Source organism: Tympanuchus pallidicinctus, unplaced genomic scaffold, assembly GCF_026119805.1.
Source record: "Tympanuchus pallidicinctus isolate F22 unplaced genomic scaffold, pur_lepc_1.0 scaffold6, whole genome shotgun sequence".
Lineage (NCBI taxonomy): Eukaryota > Metazoa > Chordata > Aves > Galliformes > Phasianidae > Tympanuchus > Tympanuchus pallidicinctus.
The window spans coordinates 11,882,279-11,903,640 of NW_026294780.1; the positions used below are offsets into that span (position 1 = coordinate 11,882,279).

Below are 21,362 nucleotides of genomic sequence, written 5' to 3' on the forward strand. Positions count from 1 at the left end.
TGACCCTGTGCCTCATCGGCTCGCTACATGTCACCGTATGGACAGACAAGCAGCAGTAACTGCTCTGATGAGGAATTTATCTTTTCCTCCTCTTTACAGCCCTGGCTGTGTGCTGAGGAGGAAGGGGACCTGGAGTCTCTCTCCTTGCATCCTTACCCAACAATCCGCTGGGTACCACATATCCCTCTCCATATCCCTGCATCCTTTGTTTAAAGTGGCACATCCTAAGGCACAGTCCGTGGGGAGGGAGGAGGGAAAAAGAGATATTTACTTACAGAGCAGTGGCGGGCAGCTAGTGTCACCTCCTGGACCTGGGGCAGAGGGTCACATCCATTAACAGCTGTACCACGAACACACTGGCCTGCTTGCTGAGGTGCAGCCAGCCGAGGCTCTCTCCTGCCTGCTGAGAGCAGCTCTTCTCATTTAGCTCTGCAGGCAGCGTGGTGTGGAAACAGCCTGCTGCCTTCCCCAGCCCAGTGAAACCCCTCGGTATCATTTTACCATATAAGGAGACAAAAGCATCGGAGACATTCATTCTTGTAGGCTCTCTGCAGCTGGCACCCGGCACTTGCTCTCTTCCAAGGGTGTCAATACTTCCTCCTCCTAAACATCTTAGCTTTATTGGCCCCCTTCCTAAAATAAGCCTCCCCCCGCCTCCTCCAGCCTTTGTTTCTTTAAACCCCTGATGCTTATTAATAACAGAGCTCGGCTAAAATGGAGGGGTCTTGCTTTACAGAAGGAAAGGGTTTGCAAAGCCAAATGTTTGTACGTCTCTTCACCTGGCTGAGAGAATAAAAGCATCTGGTTAAGGTCAGTCACTTAGCTGCTTTGCCTCTGTGACAGTGCCTTGCCCAGAGAAGATTGAAAAGAGCTGTCTCTCCCTTGGTGGAGAGGTGCATATTTTTATGAGGAGCAAGTCTGCAGACTTGTCTTTGTGGACATTCAGAGCCCCTTGTTTCCCCCTGCCCTTTTTTCTTTCTTTCTGTTTCTTCCCGTAATGAGGTGGGGGGAAGAAAAGCATGGGAAATCAGTGAAGGCAAAAAGCTCCTTGTGCAGGAGTGAGCCAGGGGAGCAGATTGCCTCAGCACATGCTTGGGACCCAGCAGAGAACCCTGCCAGTGGGCACATGCTAAGAAGAGAGCGAGCCATTAATCCTCCTATAACCAGGAATGAATTTTTCTGCTGCAGAATCCAATTTCATTTATTCTAGCAGAATAAATGGGTTAGCAGAAACACATTCTGTTAATCAAAACAGTGAGGGTCCTGAGAAGAATTTGGATCAGAAGCAATGGGGGTGCCTGCTCTCTGCCAGTGGAGGGGTAGAGTGGGGAGGCAATTCAAGATAACACCTGACTGGTGCCTGATGGGAGGAGGTGCTTCAAATCAACCACCAGGAAACTAGGAAGATGAAAAAGTAAAGCCCATTAGTCTGCTGTTGTTCTGCAAGGTAGTCCAGTGTCCTTTGTGTTCGTACTGGCTCATGCTTGGGTGGTGGTGCAGGTACACAGATCACAGACCACCACAGGAGCACAGGATGGCAGAGGAAGAGCCCTCAGGGTCCCTCAGGCCCACCCCCTCTCCGGCAGGGCACCCAGAGCAGGGTGCCCAGGGCCATGGCCAGGTGGCTGCTGGAGATCTCTGAGGAGGATATCCTACAGCCTCCAGGAAGCCTATGCAGTGCACCACATAGCACAGAAGTACTGCTTGAGATGAGTTTGCTATGGGTTTCTCCTGAAACAAACAAACAAACAGCAGACACACACAAGCAACAAAAATCATGTACCAGAATCCTGACTTGCACTCACTGTCCTCTGGCATACCTGAATGGTAGTTAAATTTTGAATGGGAATTAAACATTAGTCAGTCTCAGCTCTACTCAAAATCTACCAAAAGCACAGACAGAATAAAATTACAAGAAAGGGCCATTTCAAGTTCTTCTCTGCAGATATCAGTTACTCTGGTGTCCATCAGTGACCACAGGTCTGTCTGTTGCTGTGGCCCTTATAATCCCATTTTCAAAGCACGGACATTTTGCCCTAGAGGACCAACCGCGCATGTATGGGACTGTGGAGTTTGGTTCCATGGTAATTAAAGCTCCTTTAATTCAAAGATCTGCACTCCCAAGCCATGTGTTGCTGGCTACTCCCTTACATTGGCACTGGCACTGGCAGATGAGTTAAACCAGACACTGAGCAACTTTCAGTGAGCTCTTAAGTTTCCATAGCTGCACACCTGTCTTTGGAGGGCTGCTGGCTGGGTGTCTACTCCTATCATTGGCTTATCTGATGCCCTTGGACAAGATATTGCATCTTTCTGGTCTTTAGTTTGCTTATCTGTAAATATAAGAGTTGCTGCAAAATGTACAAAGGACCAGTTAATGCAGAATAACAACAATAATAACCTTTCTTTCTTTTGCATTAAATTATTTCACAATGACAACAATCGTTACTTTCAATCTGAGCTACAGCTCTTAGCTCAGCTCCGATTTAGAAGCGGATGAAGTGCGTAAAGAATAAAAACAAGCCTTGAAGGTGATTGGATTTGGAATATTTGTTTCATTCATTTCCAGGCCTTTCCAAAAGAAATATTTTGAATATGTTATTTGATTTTTTTTCTATTTCCATCATATTCACTTCCCTATCTGTCCACTGACAGCCAAGGCAGCAGCTCTGCCAAAGATTTTTTGATGTGAGCTGCTGGAACATACTACAGTGTTTTCCCCAATTACAAGTTAAAAATACATGCTGGCTCTAGCTGAAATTGTTTAGCATAACTGTTGCAGGCCATGAGTTGACTTTGGTAAGATGAGATTATTTTTGTCTGATTTGTCCAAAAATCTCTTTGTCCCTGAAGGCAGAAGAACTTCTGCTGATTTATAACCCAGATTTATAACCCCCCTTGTGGGGCTGTGGACTCACTATTGGTCCTGAGGCTCAGCATCAAGCCTGCATGGAGCCTGAAAGAGGGAGAATTACCAGGCAGTTCCTTTCGTCATCCCATGATGAGTGCACTCCACCAAACACGACTCTTCTTTAGGGCTGAAATACAAGTACATTTCCGTGCCATTCTGTGACTCAGAAACATAACCCATAGCATATAAATTTCTCACCTATGTTGCATTTATTTTTTGTTCTTCAGTGCCTTATTAGTTTTAAATCTGATACGGAGAAGGAAATGATACAGGAAAAATATCATATACACACTGAGACTTGTCAGTGGTTTCACCAATCCTTCAGAAATCTCACTTTAACTACTAGGTTGATGCCTCAGTAGCTACCATTTCAACACTTATCTTCTTTCTCTGAAAAGATTAAACAAACAAACAAACAAAAATAGTGGAAAAAGATGGCTGAATGTGGAATATTTCTATTTCCCCCAGCTTGAGTCACACAGAAACTTAACATCTCTGAGGGAGCAGGGATGGTGGAAAACAGTGCCTTAAAGTTTGAAAATAGCTCAGCTACTGACCGATTCCTTCCATCATGATTTTATCCTGGAAATGGTTATGTTACTTTATCAAAATTCAGCAAATCCCTTTCTGATGCTGGCACCCATATAATACATGCTTCCATTGGACATGAGAAGATGCGTTTAGGAGAACTACTGTTTCTAGCAGTACTGCTTAGGAAATAGTGCAGGCTTATGCAGACATTGCATTTTAGTTCATTAAACTTGAAATAGCAACAAGGCAATATTAAATCTTTCTGAAATTTCACTCTGATACAATATTCTTAGATGTGTCATTTTCCTCAAGCGTATGAAAAATATGCAAACACTAAATGGTTTGGTTTTAGTCTATATTTTATCTCCCCATTCAATCTCCCAGTCTTAAGTCTTTTTGCAATATTTTGATATAGCTTTTTTTTTTTCTTCTTTTTTTTTTTCCACCTGAGTGATTAGAGAATCAAGTAGAAATAACCATAAATATGTAGAATAAGTAAGAAGTATCAGGGTTTCACAAACTCTGAACAAAGTACAGATCTCCCTGGACAATCCATTAAATCCATTGCAACCAAAGAAGAGTATCTTTACATGCACTGGAAGCCTGCCTAATTAGGTTGATGCACAGCTTTTATAAGGATGTTTAGCCTAAGTCAGTATGAAAAGCTTAGTATTTTAGAAATTCCAAACAAATATAGGAAATAAGTACTTCCAGTGTTTTCTTTCTTAACATATTTTCCACCAACAGTTTTAACAATTTCAGTTTTAACAATTTTCTTCAGTGAATTTAGAGTAAGATACCATGGTTCAGCAGCACTGAAGATCCTCTATTTTTGTACAGGAGCCCTTATCTCCAGAAGGAAAATGTGTAGTTATCCATATTGTATCATATGTCTGTCAAGGCCTTCACTGGACAAGCAGCCTTGTCAGAAAAGACATCCTGTATCCTCATGGTTTAGAAGCCCATAACAACCACTTCAGGCTACTGGAAGCCCATTGAACAACTCCCCAAGACAGATGTCTGTGTTGTGCAAACCAGCCATCCTGGAGAGCCATCAAATGAAGAAGAAATCATGAAGAGTGGTATCAAATATATCAAAGAGCGTGGAAGGTAGCAATTCTTGTTGTGGAGTGCAGTTCTTCCCTTCCCTGCTTCCTTTATCGGTGTTTTTTCATTTTTCCCCTTTTAGTGAACAGATGGTGACTGTGCTTCTAAGGAAATGAAACATTTTGTTTTCTGCCATGCTCACACTTCCTTGGTCTCTAAGCATTCCCTAAGCCCCTCAGCTCTCTAGTTAGTTTATCTATGACCACCAGGGACAGAGATCCCAGTTTCACACCTTTGGAAGTGCCACAGGATCAAGAGACTAGAGCTTCTGGCAAGAGTTGAGTAGTCTTTAGGCACAGAGCTTTATTAAAATAATCTTAAAAACAAGGATGAGAAAGCATTTCTTCACTGCTTTGTTGCTCAAAAGTATTTTCTCTGTATGTCATAGAGGACACCCAGGTAACAATGCAGAGCCCTGTGTGGAGGAACTTTTGCTTTTTTTCTTTCCTCTGGATTCAGCTTGATGCATGGTCTCACTTAGGACAGACGGGAAGAGGCTTTTGGGTTTCCTACCCTTGCAGATGGAACCTGAGCTGCCAATTTACTACAGAGCTCACAGTAATTGCTGGTCTTCCGAATTGGCAAATGCAACCCCTTAATTAAGGCTTTATTCATTTTGATATAACCATGATTTACAGTTCCCAGTTTCAGACATACGAAATAAGCACACTGGGGTTGTTCCAAAAGCCTAATCACTGTATTTGTGATAGCACAAGAGACATGCAATTCTATACAAAACAGCTCACATACCTAGGCACTTCCCTCGGCGTTCCCACTGAGCTCTAGCGTTTTTAGGCAAAACCCCTTTCCAGAATCCTCCCCCGCTCACTGCTCCACTACCCATGGTTTCTCCTCCAAAACACTGGTTCTGAGAGAATATTTTCCTCCTGCTCCCCTGAATGCCTTTTCAGCCTGCATCTTTTATGACCCTTTAGAGAGAGCCAGTAACAACGTTTGTGACTGCCACTTCCTGCTATCAGACATGCCGTGTCCCAGGGAACTTCTGAGCAAACTGAGATTCATAAAATGGAACAGTTGGCAGGCACAGAATCACAGAATGGCCAAATCATCAATCCCCCTGCCACAGGCAGGGCCACCAACCTCCCCATTTAATACTAGACTAGGAGTCACCAAGGCATGATCAACAATATCTAACTCATTCCTGGCAGATCTTTGTCTAAGCTGCCCCTAAAGATTAAGGTTGGGACTCCATAATTTCCATAACCTCCAATGTCTAGTGCAGACAAGTTTTGACAGACTAGCACAGATGTAAAAAGAAAGAAGCAGCATTCAGACTACAGTTTGCAGTTTAACTAGAATGCCTGTAAAGCATAACTGGTGTCCCACAGAACAGGTAAGTTGTATATATTCAGATCATGCCATAGCAATATGAAAATTGCTGAACAGGATTCCTCCAACTCATTATACTATCCTACTGGTCTAAGAAATGCCTTAGGAAGAAATTAATAATAACTTGCAGTATTATCCCCTTTTAATACTCCCCAGCTTCCCACAGCACTTGAGTCAGGAGTTTCTCAACTGGAAGGCAATACCTGTACTGAATATCACTTCTGCACGCTTGCATAGTTACCTATCAAACCCAAAAAAAATTCAATATTCACAGTTTACTGTAACAGGTAGCTCTACTCTGTGTTGTTGAAGAACCACCTCCCTGTGTTTATTTTGAACATATTAGCCATTAGCTTCCTAGATCTTACATTCGGAGAACTAATTAGTAACAGATTTTTACTCACACTTTACAGGCTGCTCATGTCTTTATTCATCTTTATCATATCTATTCTCAGGCAGTTCTCTCCTAGGCTGGAGAGTCTACTCTGTACGAAATCTACTTCCTGTGTTTTATCATCCTTCCCCCAGCTGTTTCTAATATGGCAATTTGCTTTCTTGGATTAAATGACAGAACATTAACATTCAAATAGCTTTTTGGCTATTTTTGACCACTAAGCAATTATTTTCATAAATCTACATAACTCCCAACTTTCCCACCCAGGTGGTCAGCCCAAAATCATTACTTTATAGATAAAATTCTGTTTTTCCTCACATGTACTGCTTTATGCACATCTGCTTTCAGTTTAAGATGCTACTGCAATGCCTAATCGCTCTGTTCCCTGAGATCCTCAGTCTTGGTAGAATTCCACTGTTGATCTTCCTTTACTGCAAGAGTTGCATGTACATCTTTCAATAAACTCAATGTAATTCATTACCTTCCATCTTGTACCACAACTACTTATATGTTTTTAAAGGGCATTTGGTGAGAGGCCTTCTCTGAATATGTGGAAAAGTACAAGTAAGTAGACAGCGCCAATCAAAGATCTCCTTCATCTGCATGCTTTCTCTCATCTTACAGGAACTCGATGGATTTTTAAAGCTTGACTTCCCTTTATAAAGCTGTACTGCATTTTTCCCAGTGTGTCATATTTACCTTTCTTTCTATCCTGCTGATTCGTTTTTGCTAATCTTATCGTATCTGCCAGGATCTGATTTTTCCACTTTCTCTTGGAATCATTTGTAAAAGCTGGCATTGCATTAATTACTTTCAGGTGCTCAAATCTAAGCCTGTTTTAAATAAGAGGACATGCAGTATGCTTATTTCAGCTGTTTCATCACTGAGTCCCTTTAGATGTCTTGGGTGAATGCCATCTGGTTCTAATATTTTCTTCCTATGCATTTTGTTTATTTGCTCCATTCCTCTTCAACAGACAGCTGAGATTCTGATGACACCCATATGAAAGTGTTCTGCTGTAGGAAACTCTCCAGAGCAAAATAAATAAATAAATAAATAAAATCATTTCATTTATTCTGCTACAGCTTTCTGTTTCCTGAGGTCTCCTTTTATGCTCTGCTTATCTATTTGTCCTGTCATTCTCCATGACATTCAACTTGCCTTGAATACAGAAGGAGCATACAGTTGCAAATCACTTCCCAGATTACTTACAAAATCATAATGTTTTGATGTAAGTAGAAAGAGATCCCCTCTTTGATTTGCGTATGACTAGGGATATTCTGTTTTTCAGATAGATCCTTCTGTATGGCAACAGTTATTTTTCTGCTCAACACTATTTGTATATTTTGCACATGTTTTGAGGGGGTTGGAGATGTAGACTCAGACATATATTATGCTTGAAAATATGAGCTTGGATTGTGCACTTTGAAGTGGAGTCCTTGCTGTTGATCGTTGTAGGGCCGTGCTTACTTTGAACCCTGTAAGTGCTCATGCTCTTTAAATAACAGGATTAAAGCAATCACTTGGTTGCTGATGTGAATTTCACATCTAACACTTTACACAGAACTGAAAAAAAAAAAAAAAAAATACTACCCATTTTGCCAGCCTGATAGACAGATGGATTGTGTTTGTCCCTGACAAGTTTGTATTCACATTGCTTTCTGGCAGGCTTACCTTCATAATGTGAATTAAATTCAAATGTTCTCTGTAAAATGAAATAAAGGATGGATGCACAAACTGTTGCTGCATTCCAAAACCTTCTACCTGTGCAAATGACAAGGAGATTATCCAACCTTCCACCCCTCTGCTCTCCCTGACTGCATCCATATCAGTAGACCTTGAAGACCCAAAGGTGGTGGAAGATGGACAATCCAAAATGAGAAACATCAGTGTCATAGCTGACCAACACTCAGAGGTACCATAGTCACATGGGTGTTTTGGGAAGTTCAGTAAAAACAGTCAGGAATGCAAGGGTAATGCAGCATCAGTCAAGAAAGCACCAGTCATCATGCAAAACCTCTTCTAAGCACTCAAGATTTTTGGATGTTTTCATCATAATCTGTAATTTTTCAGAGACTTTCAATTTTGAACAAAGAGATGAACTGAAAATACTTCAGTTGGCTGAATGACTATTGTCACTACAAATTTTCAAATAGATTTCTGTCTTTTTTTCCCTGTAGGTAATTGAGCTAGTGGAACAGATGATCTAGAAAACCATCACAATTCAGTCCCTGGTTCTCTGTTTCTTAGCTCTGTTATAACTCTTTGTTCCTGAATAAACATTTTCACATCCTTTTGTTTTGAGAGGTAAGGTCATTTCTGCCGACTATTGCACTCCATTACAGTCCTACTGAGATAGAATAAAATCCTAACAAAATATTTCCACTTCTTACACCAGTAGAGTTACTGACTCTACCAGACAAGCTTTCTATTCATCTGACATGCTCTTTCCTATGTTTAGGGGCTCACTTCACTATCTGGAAGCATATTTTCAGGAGTTCTTACAGTACAAGGATAGCCATGATTCACCTCATGACTCTCCAGTGTCCAAGAATTCATCAGTATACAAGGAAACCAATATAAAATGTGAAAAGAACAAAGGAGAAATATGAGAAGTAAGACTGACACAGATCTTACTATGGAGAATCTAAGTTACTAAAGCATCTTGGGTAGTACAGGTAGAAAGGGGGAGAGATACTGTAGAGTAGTCAGAGACTTGTGATAACACTATCCACTCCTTGATAAAGAAAATGTATAACTAATGCAAACAGTTTATGGAAGTATCCATTTAATCTAATTTTAACTGACCAAATGCTAGCAAACAAAATGAGCCATCCTGATCCCTTAGTAGTGGATATAGAAAGAGAGGTTATCTGCCAGAGGTGATTCATTAGACACTTACTGAAGATGAAATGAACTGCCATATAGATGTGATTTTCTTTCCCCATTGATTCTAGAGTGAACTTAGATGCCTAGCTCAGACAATTAACCTTTGGTCGCCAAAGTAGGGCAGCCTTGTCCAGGAGTGGAATTCACACACCTAAATTCCGCTGCTGTATTTTTCTCTACTTATTTGAGCAGAGCTGAGCACAACATGGAGTTGTTCAAGACCAGGGCCTTGGGCAACCTGATCTAATGCTTGATCTAGTGGGTGGCAAACCAGCCCATGGCAGGGCAGTTGGAACTGAATGATATTTGAAGTCCTTTCCAACCCAAGCCATTCTATGATTCTATTATTCTATGAACATTGTTCATGCTGGCTTGAGGACTTTTATTCAGCTGAAAGGAAGGAAAGAAAAAAATCTCTCTCCAAGACATTAATCTTGGAGCTGTAGGTCACAGCAGCCCTTAGTTGGGTCTCTCAGCCTGTGGATCCTCACCACAGTAGTCTGCTCTTGGCCCTGGCCCTTTCTTTTCATTTCTAAATTAGGGAAAGATGCTACTTTTCTCCTCTAAAAGAATGTTGTGAGAAAAAATAAACTGCAAAGCAACTTGACTTTACGAAAACCAAACCATACGAGTAGCCAGCACAGAAAGCATTTGTCCTGTGTTCATTCAAACTCCTGACCTGAAGTTTAAACACAGAATTTGAAAACTACCACAAACTGGAATTATTCTAACAGCTTCCTGTCTTTTATCATTCTGTATCAGGAGCGCCACGCCAGTGTTAGCACCTTTTTTCTTGTTGTATTTTAAATGATGCCTGAGCCCATGAAGTGGCATGCTGCCTTCTGTGCCTGCATTTCAAACACTGCCAGCGCTGGGGGCTGTGGGGAGTGTTGCACTGAGACAGTCGATGGACTTCATACAGAGGAAATCAGGATACTCAGTACTTAAAAAGTACTTAAAAAGTACTTAAAAAGTGGGGTAAGAGGCAGAATAATGGGTTTCTGTGTGGTGGTATCTGAGGATGGTAGGTATCCTTGTTTTCACATGGTAATCTCCATGCAGGCAGGGCTTTGCTTCCTTAGCTGCAGTCTACCAAAAAGAGATGCAGTTACCTATTTTCCTCCGACAGAAAGTAGGCAAATTTCTAGTAAGTCTTCAGTAAAAATCTGTTGAGCTTGACAGGGGAATACGCTGATTTGAAAGCTCACTGCCTTTGTTTTCTATGTGTTTGAAACAATTCCTGCTCCCACTTCATTACTCATTCTACTCTTTTTTACAGAGGTTTTTCCTCTCATTTTTTGTGATATGAAAACTTCACTGAGATAGTAGGAAAAATTAACCATAAAAGAAAATCCATACAGGTGGCTTCACACAAAATGCAGAACTAAAAAATATAATGCAGAATAGGTGAGAAATATCTTCTAGCTCCTTCAGTTTCACTGCTTCTCAGTGGTACTTGTAATAGTAGCCAGTAAATCACCAGAAACATTTTGAGAACTTGACGGATCCTTTTAAAATGTGTCCTGTGAGTGTTCCTTCCATGTTTGTGTCAGAATGAGCTGAGCAAAGCCAGGCAGGATTGCTCAAACAACTTTCAGAAAAATGAGGACTCCATGTAATATGACCTATGCTTCTCTGAGCTAATCAGTTCAATGATGAACACTGTTGAAACTGTCTGACATTTGCTAGTGTGAAACTGTACTCACTGAGACATAAAGCCAGAGATAAAGTATTAAAGCCAGTAACAATTCATCTAACTGAAAAACAACAGTGTCTGAAGCTTTCAGATTGCCTGTGCTCGGGTTACAAAATACGCAGATATGAAACAAGGAAGACTTGTAAGAAAAAATGCGAAAACCATTTGCTGAGACAAATCTACTCAAATATAGCACTGCAAAAATTAGAAGGAAAAGGAGAAAATTTGAGATTTAAAAAAAACAGTGAAGGTTTCTGAGAAAATTCCCATTGCTTTCTGTGGTGTGAATTTCACTCCCGAGTCAGTATTTACATTCCCTTTCTTCTCTAGCTTTCTTCCTTGTAAAAATGGCCTTTTATATTTTCTGTATTAAGGAAGCATTTGAATGAGTCTACCCACTCCCAGCCTCCTGCCAGCTGCAATCAAAAGTCTGCACTGTTCTGGTGGTTTGCTGTTTGGAGAGGAATAAGTAAAGATATTCACCCGTTAATCATATATTAAAATGCTAGGTAAGAACAAAGTATTATTGTTGGAAAGACTGCCTTCAGCATGGGTTCACTTTGGGAACAAGCTTTTGGTCTTTTTGTTTTATTTCACTTTTAAATTCAAATCCACTGAAAAATCTGCACTACTATGCATGTTCCTGCATTTTTTCAAGCTGAATAACTTTGGCCAACATTTAAAAAAAAACAAAACAACAAACAACACTGATGTTTTGCTGCACATGATTGGAATGCTACTTTTGCTTCTTTTTTTTTTTCTTTTTTAAGAGGGAACACTGTCAGTACAGCAACAATGATAATTTAATACTAAGAGGCCAACCAGAATAGTTGTTTTATTCCTATTGTTTTAGTCTGAGGCCTGAATGATAGATAAATAATTTGAGGACATTAGAAAATTTCAAGCACGAGGGAGGTGAAACTGCTCTATTTAGAAATGTTGTTTTCACGCACAACTTCTTCATTGCACAATTTACTACACAGGCACACCAGCTGAACATAATTGCAGGATCCTGGGGAAAAAAATGGCCAAGGGGAGCAGCAAGTCTGGCTTGGGCAGCTCCCAGCATGTGCTGGTGGCCCACTCAAAGCCAACACTGCGATCGTTGGTGGGAAGTGCTACCTTTGGTCTGCAGCCAATTTACAAAACTCATTTCACCAGTACTGGGGACAAGCAGATCAGAGCTGTGTATGCAACTGAGCAGTACAGACCATAGATGCAGTAGAACAGAAGGATATGCATGCAGTGGTGTTTGAAGAAGTTAAGCCTTCCAAAGCATTCTTGAGGGGATAGTAAGCCTCTAGATAAGATAGACATGCGTGCAGACTATTTGGTATTTACCACTTCTTTTTACTTCTGATGAAATTATGTGCTGTTCTTCACATAAAAGATGGAACATGCTTGTTCTTAAGCTTGCTGTCTCAATGCAGTCTACATAAATGTTCACAGCCTCCTGCCAGAGGAAGCCTGGAGAGCTCATCCAGACGAGACATGCTAACTGAGGACAAACCCACTGGCAGTGTCCTCCTCAGCGGAAGACGGAAACGTGGAAGCAGACTTACAGGCTGTGTCATGAACCAAAAAAGACCTCAGGGTATTCCCAGGTATTGCAACTCACTGATCACTCTAGCCAGCTGAGCAAACATCAGCTTGGGCTCTCCCACCTGGGAATAGTTAGGGAGTAAGTCCATCTATGTGGCTATTTTTGGTTGTTGTATTTTTGATACAAGGAGCATGTAGTGGCACAGACATGGACCCAGAACACTGCAGAGGGTATTGCATGTACTGCTGTGATGGAGGCAGAGACGGCCCTGAGACTGGATTCAACTTCTCCACAGTGATGGACCCAATCAGCACTTGATGTGAATATCTACATCCCAGCTAAAGTCAGTGGACCTTCAGAAGTTTGGGATCAGCTAAGGGCCTACTCTTTTGCCTTTTAAATCTTCACATAGGGATTGAGCTCAATTCCTAGTGCTTTGAAGGGAGGTGACGCTTCATATGAGTTTTAGGTTTGGGTTCAACCAGAGGTGATGGGGACCTGAGGTCCTGTCAAAGCCTACTGAACAATGGTTGCTCAGTATTTTGGAAAAAAATAACAAAACAACTCCTTTCATTTCATTTCCTAACACAATAAGCAAACTCTAGTGTAAAAAGTGATAGCTTTAGTTCTTGGGCTAAAAATAAGTAGTTATTACCTTTGTATCAGTCTTTGTGGTCGTTGGATGAAAGAGCCTTTCCTTATAAGGATGTTTATATTAAAAATGTGTGCATAAATCCATCCAAAGACACATACATACACACATATACATATGCACAAACAACCTTATTTTTCCAAAGAGGTCTTCTTTTATCAGCTTCATTCGAAAATTAATGCTCTCATGAGATGAGGTTAAAAGGAATTTAATGTAACAATGGCCTGATAATTGGCATTTGGCAGTTATTACTAATGCTATTTTATAGTCTGGTTCTGAAGAATTCGTGCTTTGACACACAGACATGTTTTAGTGCTTTTCTTTCTTTTCCCTCTTCACACAGCTGCTGTAACCCATATCAAGCAATTGTTTAAACCAGAAATCAACAAGCATCGCTTGTAATTTGGCTTTCTTTCCTTGCAGGCTGTTAGGAAATTGTCTCAAAGAGGGAAAAAATAAAATGTTCCTTCTGCCCTCTTTTTTCCCCCTTTCATAAAGAAGAAAATGCTGATAGAGAGGAAAAAAGAAAACTAATCACACACTTTCCGCCTGAAGTCATTCAGTTTCCTATTCAAACCAGGAAAGTGTTTGTAGTTAGACATGGTTGTATTCCTTGAGAACATGGAAACATGACAGCATATTATTAGTGCAGAAACTAAAGAGCAGCTGCTACTTAGCACCTGGTTCCCAAAAGCGGGCTGGAAATACAAAGTCAGATACTCTGTATGTGCCCTGGCAACAAGAAATGAACAAACAACCTGAAATCTCCTTTTCCGGTGAGAAAGAAGCCCTCCCCTTGTGATGTCTGCCCAAAGCCCTGAGAAACTTCCAGCCCCTGTTGCAGAAGGAAGGTGAAAAGGAGAAAAGGGGCCAAAGGATGGTAAAACCCAGACAGGTCACTGCCTTACCTTGCTGCAGCTCGGTGGTGCCTCCGTTTGTGAGCGTGCAAAGGATGGGAGCAAATGCAGGGACTCGTGGCTTTATTGGATTACCCACACTATGTATTTAGTAATTAGACAGTTAGACATTTGTACTTCAGATGAGCTATAAATATAATATCTCCAGAGCCCCAGGCACCCAGAGGAGATAAGGACTGTAGCACCTCTGTGCCACCGGCCTTTTAAGGCATCACAGATATAGCAACACAAGGCCCCCAATGGAAAGGGCTGCTGTGCTCCTGACCTGCTCCATTTGAGAGTGCCGGATCTCAAAATACACTCACCTACTTTCAGGATCTCCTGTGAGTGTCCCTCAGAAAGCCAGCACTATTGTATGATTTGATATTTTCATTGAGCTAGAAGCAACTTTAACTTCTCGATTATTCCCCAAAGCTCTGGGATTAACAGAAATGCCAGCTGCTCTGTGGATGCGGTGAACTCCAGCTTCCCTTCATCTGTTGGTCTGTCCATCCAGGCATACAGCCTAATTGCATAGCGGTATACCCTCCTCATTCTGCCCTGTTTGATCCCAGGGGAAGACAGTGCCAGTGCTGTCACTTCCCAGCAAGAAAATAACATTCGTGAGCAGCCTGAGGTCACAGATCAGTGGGTGTGGGCAGGGGCCTCACAGCTCAGGAGCCCGCTCTCCCCTCTGGGCCCCCTGCTCACTGTGAGGGAGTGTAGAGCTGGGTTAGGGGGCACTCCTACATCTAAGGAATGAGAGATTAGAGGTGAAAGAGAGGTCTTTTGGCATATCCTGTGGGCACAGCCCTTCTGGCTGCAGAGATGAAACTGCCCAAGCAAGGCTCAGTGCAGAATCAGGACTACAGCCTAGCTCTTTGCCCATACTGGATCCATTTCTGTATTCGACGTGTTTCTGCAGAGCAAGATGCAGCACAGTTGTGGTCCTCGATCAGAATGTTGTACTATTTTAAGGTGCTTTTTAGGAGAAGAAAAGGTAATCTTCTTCAACACACGGATGAAGAAAGAGCGTTGGGCAACATCTATGTGCAAGAAAAGGATTCTCCCTTACACGGCAACATATGTCTCAGATGAAATACTACTTTTTTAAACTGAGATGATCTGTTGTCTCTTCCGACTGAAGCAGGATTATCTGCCATCAATCTATTACTTCCACTGTCCCAAAAAATGTCCCATTCTCTACATCTCCTTCTCTTCAAAGCGTTGATAGTTCAATAGTTTTTAGGAGGTCATGTCACCTTTCAGCTCTTCTCTGAACACTTTGTTTGGTCAAGCCATGCAGACTGGATACTGATACAAAATGTGTGCCAGGGTTTTTGACATGACAAATGGATTTATGGTTTGATTTGGAGCCCAGTCAGGTTTTATGGTTTTAATGCCAAACCAATCAGAAGTAAGCATTTGAAGGGTTCATCTCGACATAAAAAAGCTCATAGCAAAATGTCCTCAACCCCTGCCAAGCAACATAATTTGACAGTGCGAGTTCAAGTCTCCTGGAACAGATGACATCTGCCTTTGTCCGTACGAAACCTCCCAGCTTCCAAGCTCCGTGGCCTAAGAGCATTGCCTAGAGACTCAGCTTAGGGAGATATGAGAAATATCCTACTGTTTCTTGATGAAAATATTGTTCATCCAAGAGTTAGCAGCCTTTTGCCACATGTTCCTGTAGCTACTGTGTAAACAGTCCCTTCTCATTTCCCAGAACAATAAACAGTTATGAAAAGCCGTATAATCAGCAAAAATGTGGTAGTTAGGACATATGTTTGGACAGCTCTGGATAGTTTCAGCCTTTTCCTGTTAGCCAATTTTTTCATTTGTATGTTTAAAGATCTGGGCCAATTTGTAAGAATACCCCATAGAAAAGACAGTGGTCCCCAGCCCTCTCTAGGTACTCTGGGCACTGGTGGCAGTTTAATCTCCAGGTGTCAGCTTGATTACAGAGAGCATTTGTATAAACAATACAAATAACAACAATAAACTGGGAATGATATTAGGGTGAATATGGCCCCCTGACAGATCCTCCTCTGGACATGCTTGACAGCCTCGATATCTTTGTTGCAGTGAGGGGTCCAAAGCTGAACACAGCATTCAAGGTGCAGCCTCAGCAGTGCTGAGTACAGAGGGATGATCACTTCCCTGCTCCTTCAGACTATACTATTTCTGATATGAATAGCACCCTATTTAAACAGTTCTAGTTTTATTTGGGGCACTACTTGACTGCTTGATGATGCAGACTGTGAGGCAGCCACCCTGTGGCCCCTTCACCATCTACATGAATCAGTAGCATCAGAGCCAGCCCCGCTGCCTACAGGGCTGAAGGGAGGGTATGGAGCAAGAATTTCAGATGATCCTCTCTTCTGAGGCAAAGGAATGTGGCTGTGCTAGAATAGTTGTTTTCTACACCTTATGAATGCAAAGGAAATGCTGAAAGCTTTAAAGCACTGCCACTGTGGGAACTTCATCGAGGTCCTGTAATCCAGTCATTACCGGATTACATTACTGGGGTTAGAAGCTCTATCACTGATCCTCACCATGAGGACTCGTTCTGCTATTATTTGTAAATCACAGGAGATGCCAGCACCCAGGCAGCCAAGAAGGATGTAAATCTTCAGCACAGCTTTAACATGAAAATCTCAGCGGCTTGTCCTGGTACTGTCTTTTCTACAGGAAGATCTCTGCTGACAGATATCCATGGGAATCTGACCTTGCTGTTCTGACATTTTTGTTCATAGCAGGTAGCACAGGGATTAAAAATGTGTTATGATGCCTTTGAGCCTTTAATCTAATTTGGGGGGTTTAGAGATAGGTGCATATGATACTGACTGCCAGAGACTTAACAGCAGAGCCAGAGTGGAAGAGGGAGCCTGCAGAGATGTTGCCAGTGGCCAATATTTTGTGAGCACATGTAGTGAGGAAGATGGGATTAGCATTTGTCATCAGGAATGGTAGATTCAGATGTTTTATCGAGCCATCAGCCTGTTTGCTTGTTCTCCCCTTTTGTACCCAGAAGTCATCTCTGCTCCTCTTCCAAATGAGACATTTTAGCACATCTGCAAAGGAGGACCTGAATTTGAGCTCGAGAATACAGACAAGATTATCATAGGAAACAGCCCAGTATGTTTGATTTCCAAGGATCTAGCTTCTGTCTGGCTTCCCCTCCTGCCCTATGGTTTGAGCTGAGGCTCCAAGAGGATGTCATCACTGCAAAGCTAAGTGCAAGATTAAATGCTTGGAGCCCTGTGACTTCTTGTTTTCTATGCCCACTGTCAGCAGCAGTTCAGCTCACCCACTTTTTGCCATCCAAAGCTTAAATCATGTCCAAGGTAGTTATCTGCATGCTTTCAGTTTAGCGGAGGTGCCCATGCCTCTGACTGCAGAGGGAGGCAGATAGCTTACAGCAGGCAGCTAACTTTTGATTACTATGGCTCTGGGAAATGCCTTGCATGCAGTGCGAGATGTCCTTCTTGTAGTGTGACACAAAATTGCCTGTGCTGGGCCCAGACCATTTTCTTGCTTCCAGCCAAATAGTTCTCATTTGAGAACAGATATTTGCCAGAATTCACTACTGAATTCCCACAGGTTTTGACCTGGGGACTGCCTGAGACTGAAGCAAACTGTGTTCAATAACCTTGACAATTTATTTTTTATTTTCAATCAGTTTCTGAGCTGATTTTGAACCCAAATGCTTGGGGAGTTTAAAATCTACCACGCTCAGTCAGAGCAGCTCACAACTCTCCAAAGTCAATGATGCGGATGAGCCTCAACTTGAAAATTCAGACACCCAACACCTCTAAATCCAAACTTTTCTTGGAAAAACCTCAGAACCTTCCTCTTTGTGCCTTTTCCATCCCCTTTCCCACTTACACCAAGATGGACTGATCCATCCACAGTCTACACTGCTGCCTTCCTTCCCCTCTGTAATGGCCCTGTTTGAGGCTACACTTTGCACATCCAGAGACAACTGCCTTGAGTAAAGGGAGGACAGAACTGTGCCTGTTTAGACAGAGGGAGCTGTAGGTGTATTTTCAGAGGGCAAACAGGGTTGAAAAAGAAGACCTCATTTCTTCATTACTCCTCCATTTATGTGCCCAGCAAACGTTACAGCTCTCAAAAGGCCACTGCTCTTTGCAGCTGTTTCATGGCCCCCACGTCTGCCCTTTCCCATTTTGGCTGAAATAGTTCTTCACTCTGTGCTAGCTGCTGTTTTTGGATCACGCTAAGACTTCTTCGGTCCAAACTAAATCTACCCTCATAAGCCATCAACCTAAGTCCTAATAAATCTCAGCAGGTTTCACTTAACTACAGGCAGAGATATGACTATGTGTGGGTGGCAAGGACAAAATGATCCAAGGGATTACCTGAGTTCAGAGTGGATGGGACAAGCAGACCTAGTAACAGTGAATTTCCATGCCCTATTTGCAAACTCACCTGCCCATCTGAATTAACATCTTTATCACCCTGCACCTCACTCTGCTAGCAAGCACAAGTATACAAGCAAAAGAAACTTTCAGGACTCCTTTCAGAAGGGAGGCATTTTTCCATGAGATAACTGTTATCTGAGAGAAATACAGTTTTGTGAAGCTAGCACTGAAAGATGAGAATTGCCACAAGCAAATGAAGCAAGTGAGAGCTCTGCTCTACCTGCTCTCAGTGCACGCATGCATGTATGGATAAGGAATTTCAGCCTAAGCAGTTTTATTTTGGCATACAGAAGAGACGAACGCACTTTTGTAACAGAAGATATGGATTGCCTTAAGCATAGGTATAATCACCAGTGTGCCCCTAATAAGTAATAACAGTCTCAGTTCTGGCATTAACTCACTGCGTGACCTTGGCCATGACACATCCATGTTATCAAAACTAGCAAGTGCATGCAGGTCCCACTGAAGGGCAGGGGAGCTGCAAGTGCTGAGCACTTTGAAAAATCATATTAAGTTCCCAGAGTCTCAGATTTCCCACTTCTAGGGGAAGCTATGAGTGATCGTTGCTGAGAACATAATCTGAAGAATACACTAAGATTTCAAGAAAGAGAGAAAGAGAGAAAGAGGGAAAGAGAGAAAGAGAGAAAGAAAGAGAGCCCCTCTGCTCCCTGTGAGGAGCTGCAGCAGCCATCAGGCCTCCCCTCAACTCCCTGCTCTGCGCTGAGCACAGTGAGGGACCTCAGCTGCTCCTCACACACCTCGCCCTACAGACTCTTCACAGTCTTTGCTGCCCTTCCATTATGAGCATGTTTCCCAGCAAAAAGTTATCACTGGCTGCAACAGCCCCTTCTCTGCTTCTTCTGCCCCTGGGCGCATGCTGGGTGGGGACCTGGATGTGTGCTGTAGGGAAATAGCTCCCTTTTGCTGTTTTAAAGAAGTCTATAAGGTGCTTTGAAGTCTCTGGAGAGCTTGGCTGAACTGGCTCGAAGTTGGGTGTATGACTTCTTTTCTAATAATGTGGGGATTTTTCCAATGTCATTAATAATTCTGCCCACCTCACAGCAAAACTGTTCCCTCTGCATGAGCTACATCACAATCACTAGGCTGTTCTTAGGACATACTAGACAGGAATTCAGCTATAAAGTTAGTACAACTACTGTATTACCTTCAAAGATACTTTCCAAAAAAGTGCAAAAAATGAAACTGTGATGACACAGCTGGCAGTGGTGATAAATCCAAAATCTTCCACAAAATGTTCAAGCCTTGTATCATCTGCACAGCAGGGAACAGAGCAGGTGTCCTCCCTCTTTGGCATTGCCTTGGTGAAATTGGAAACAAGCATAGCAATGCTAACAAATTTTGTTTATAAACAGCAGGTGCTGGCTTTGTGGTGTACAAGCTTCTCTGGAGGCCTACCCAGCTGGGTAACTAGTAATTCAATCTTTGCTAGCTGTTCGTTGCAATCCTGATAGAAGCACTGCCCAGGGGGACCACATAACTTTAAGGCCACTTAGCACAATGTGAAAAATTTTGCTGGAGAGTCTTGATTAGTCTGGATGCATGTGCCAAAACGAGTATTAAACCTGACACTCACTGGTTCCCCTTCTCCAGATCGTGTGACTATAATAAGCCTCAAATGCTTGTTTTGGCTCTTTGTTGAGTCACCATTTTGCATCTTTTCTCACCCATCGCACAGGAAGTTTTTAGCAGGTTATGTTAATACTTGACCTGTTCCAGTGATACCTTTTGTGACAACTCACAGAGCTGAAAGGAACTACGCATATTTAAATTGGCCTGTTTTTATGGCCAAGATTGTTTCTCAGGTTGCACAGAGAAGCTGACATTTAACCTGACTGCAGCTCCTCATTTGAACAGAACTACTCGTATCGTGATCAGAGCTGCTCAGGTTTTTCAGAAGGGATTCAAACGTAAATAATTAGTTATATGGCCAAGTGTTAATTTGCAGGCTTTGACAGACATGTTTAGCCATTAAGTGTCTCAGCACAGAAACCAGAAACCAAACGCAAAGTATGCCGAGCAGGGAAGTGACACATCTTTGCTGTGTGTGCCCTGTCAGCTGAAACAGCTTAGTTGTTAGCTGCACACTGATCACAGTGTGCAAAGAGTGCTCTGATTTTCTGATGGGAAAAAAACACACTGTAGTGCCATTTTTATACTGCAAAAAAGATATTCCTGCATAAAATATAGTGGGAGGATAGTGACATATATCCATTCTGCAATGCTGAGGTCTGTTTTTGCATGTATCCTGACTATGAATTTTGTGATCCTTTTCTAATTGCCAGCTGTATGCTTCCCAGACCATCATTCAATGCAATACTTAGCATTGCAGTCATTTATTTTTTTTCTTTTGCATTTTCTCAAGCTCCGCCATCTCTTTTTGTCTTACCTTTTACTATCCATGCCCCTCCCTCTTCTTGTCCTCTGCCCTGGGCACCAGTCTGCCAGTCACCCCCTTCTGCTCAAGCCATGCAACACACAGCTCTGTCTCTTTAGCGCTCCCACACTACTTTCATCCCACCAGTTTTCCCCCTTCACCTCATCCTCACACTTCCCTGTTCAGCCTGGGCTCCCTAAGGCTCCTCTTCATTTTTGGTGGATGAATGTTCTCGCTTCATTCCTTGTTCATGAAGCTGTGCACGACAGCATTGTGCCTGGCACAGTTTTGGCAGGGGCTGCACGCTGAATATAAGCTGCAGCCATTGTTACACAGCTGCTGGAGCACGGCTGTGCCCTGAAAGCAGAAGGCTTGAGGAAAGCAACTCTAATCAATAAATCAACCACCAGGTATGCCAGCGGCTGGAGAAAAGGGCAGCTGTCGAGCATAGCCCAAGCATCTCTTGGACAACTCTTCTGTAAACAAACCTGCCATGTAACATTTGGGCACGGGCATTAAATATTCCACAGAGCACCCTGCCAGGATGGATTCC

The 21,362-nt window shown here is 42.4% G+C and overlaps 1 protein-coding gene across 6 annotated transcripts in view; it reads right to left on the minus strand.

The window, feature by feature from the left end:
* Window positions 1-14,124, minus strand: part of FHL2 (four and a half LIM domains 2) — a 40,034-nt gene extending 25,910 nt beyond the window's left edge. For 2 of the 6 annotated variants that reach the window (XM_052705737.1, XM_052705735.1), the window contains exon 1: window positions 13,982-14,121. The gene's annotated coding sequence lies outside the window, so the exon portion shown is untranslated. Of the gene's footprint in view, window positions 1-275; window positions 445-13,981 lie in introns of those variants that run through there. The other 4 variants (XM_052705738.1, XM_052705736.1, XM_052705732.1 and 1 more) reach the window with 3 other exon arrangements.
* Window positions 14,125-21,362: the final 7,238 nt, after the last annotated feature.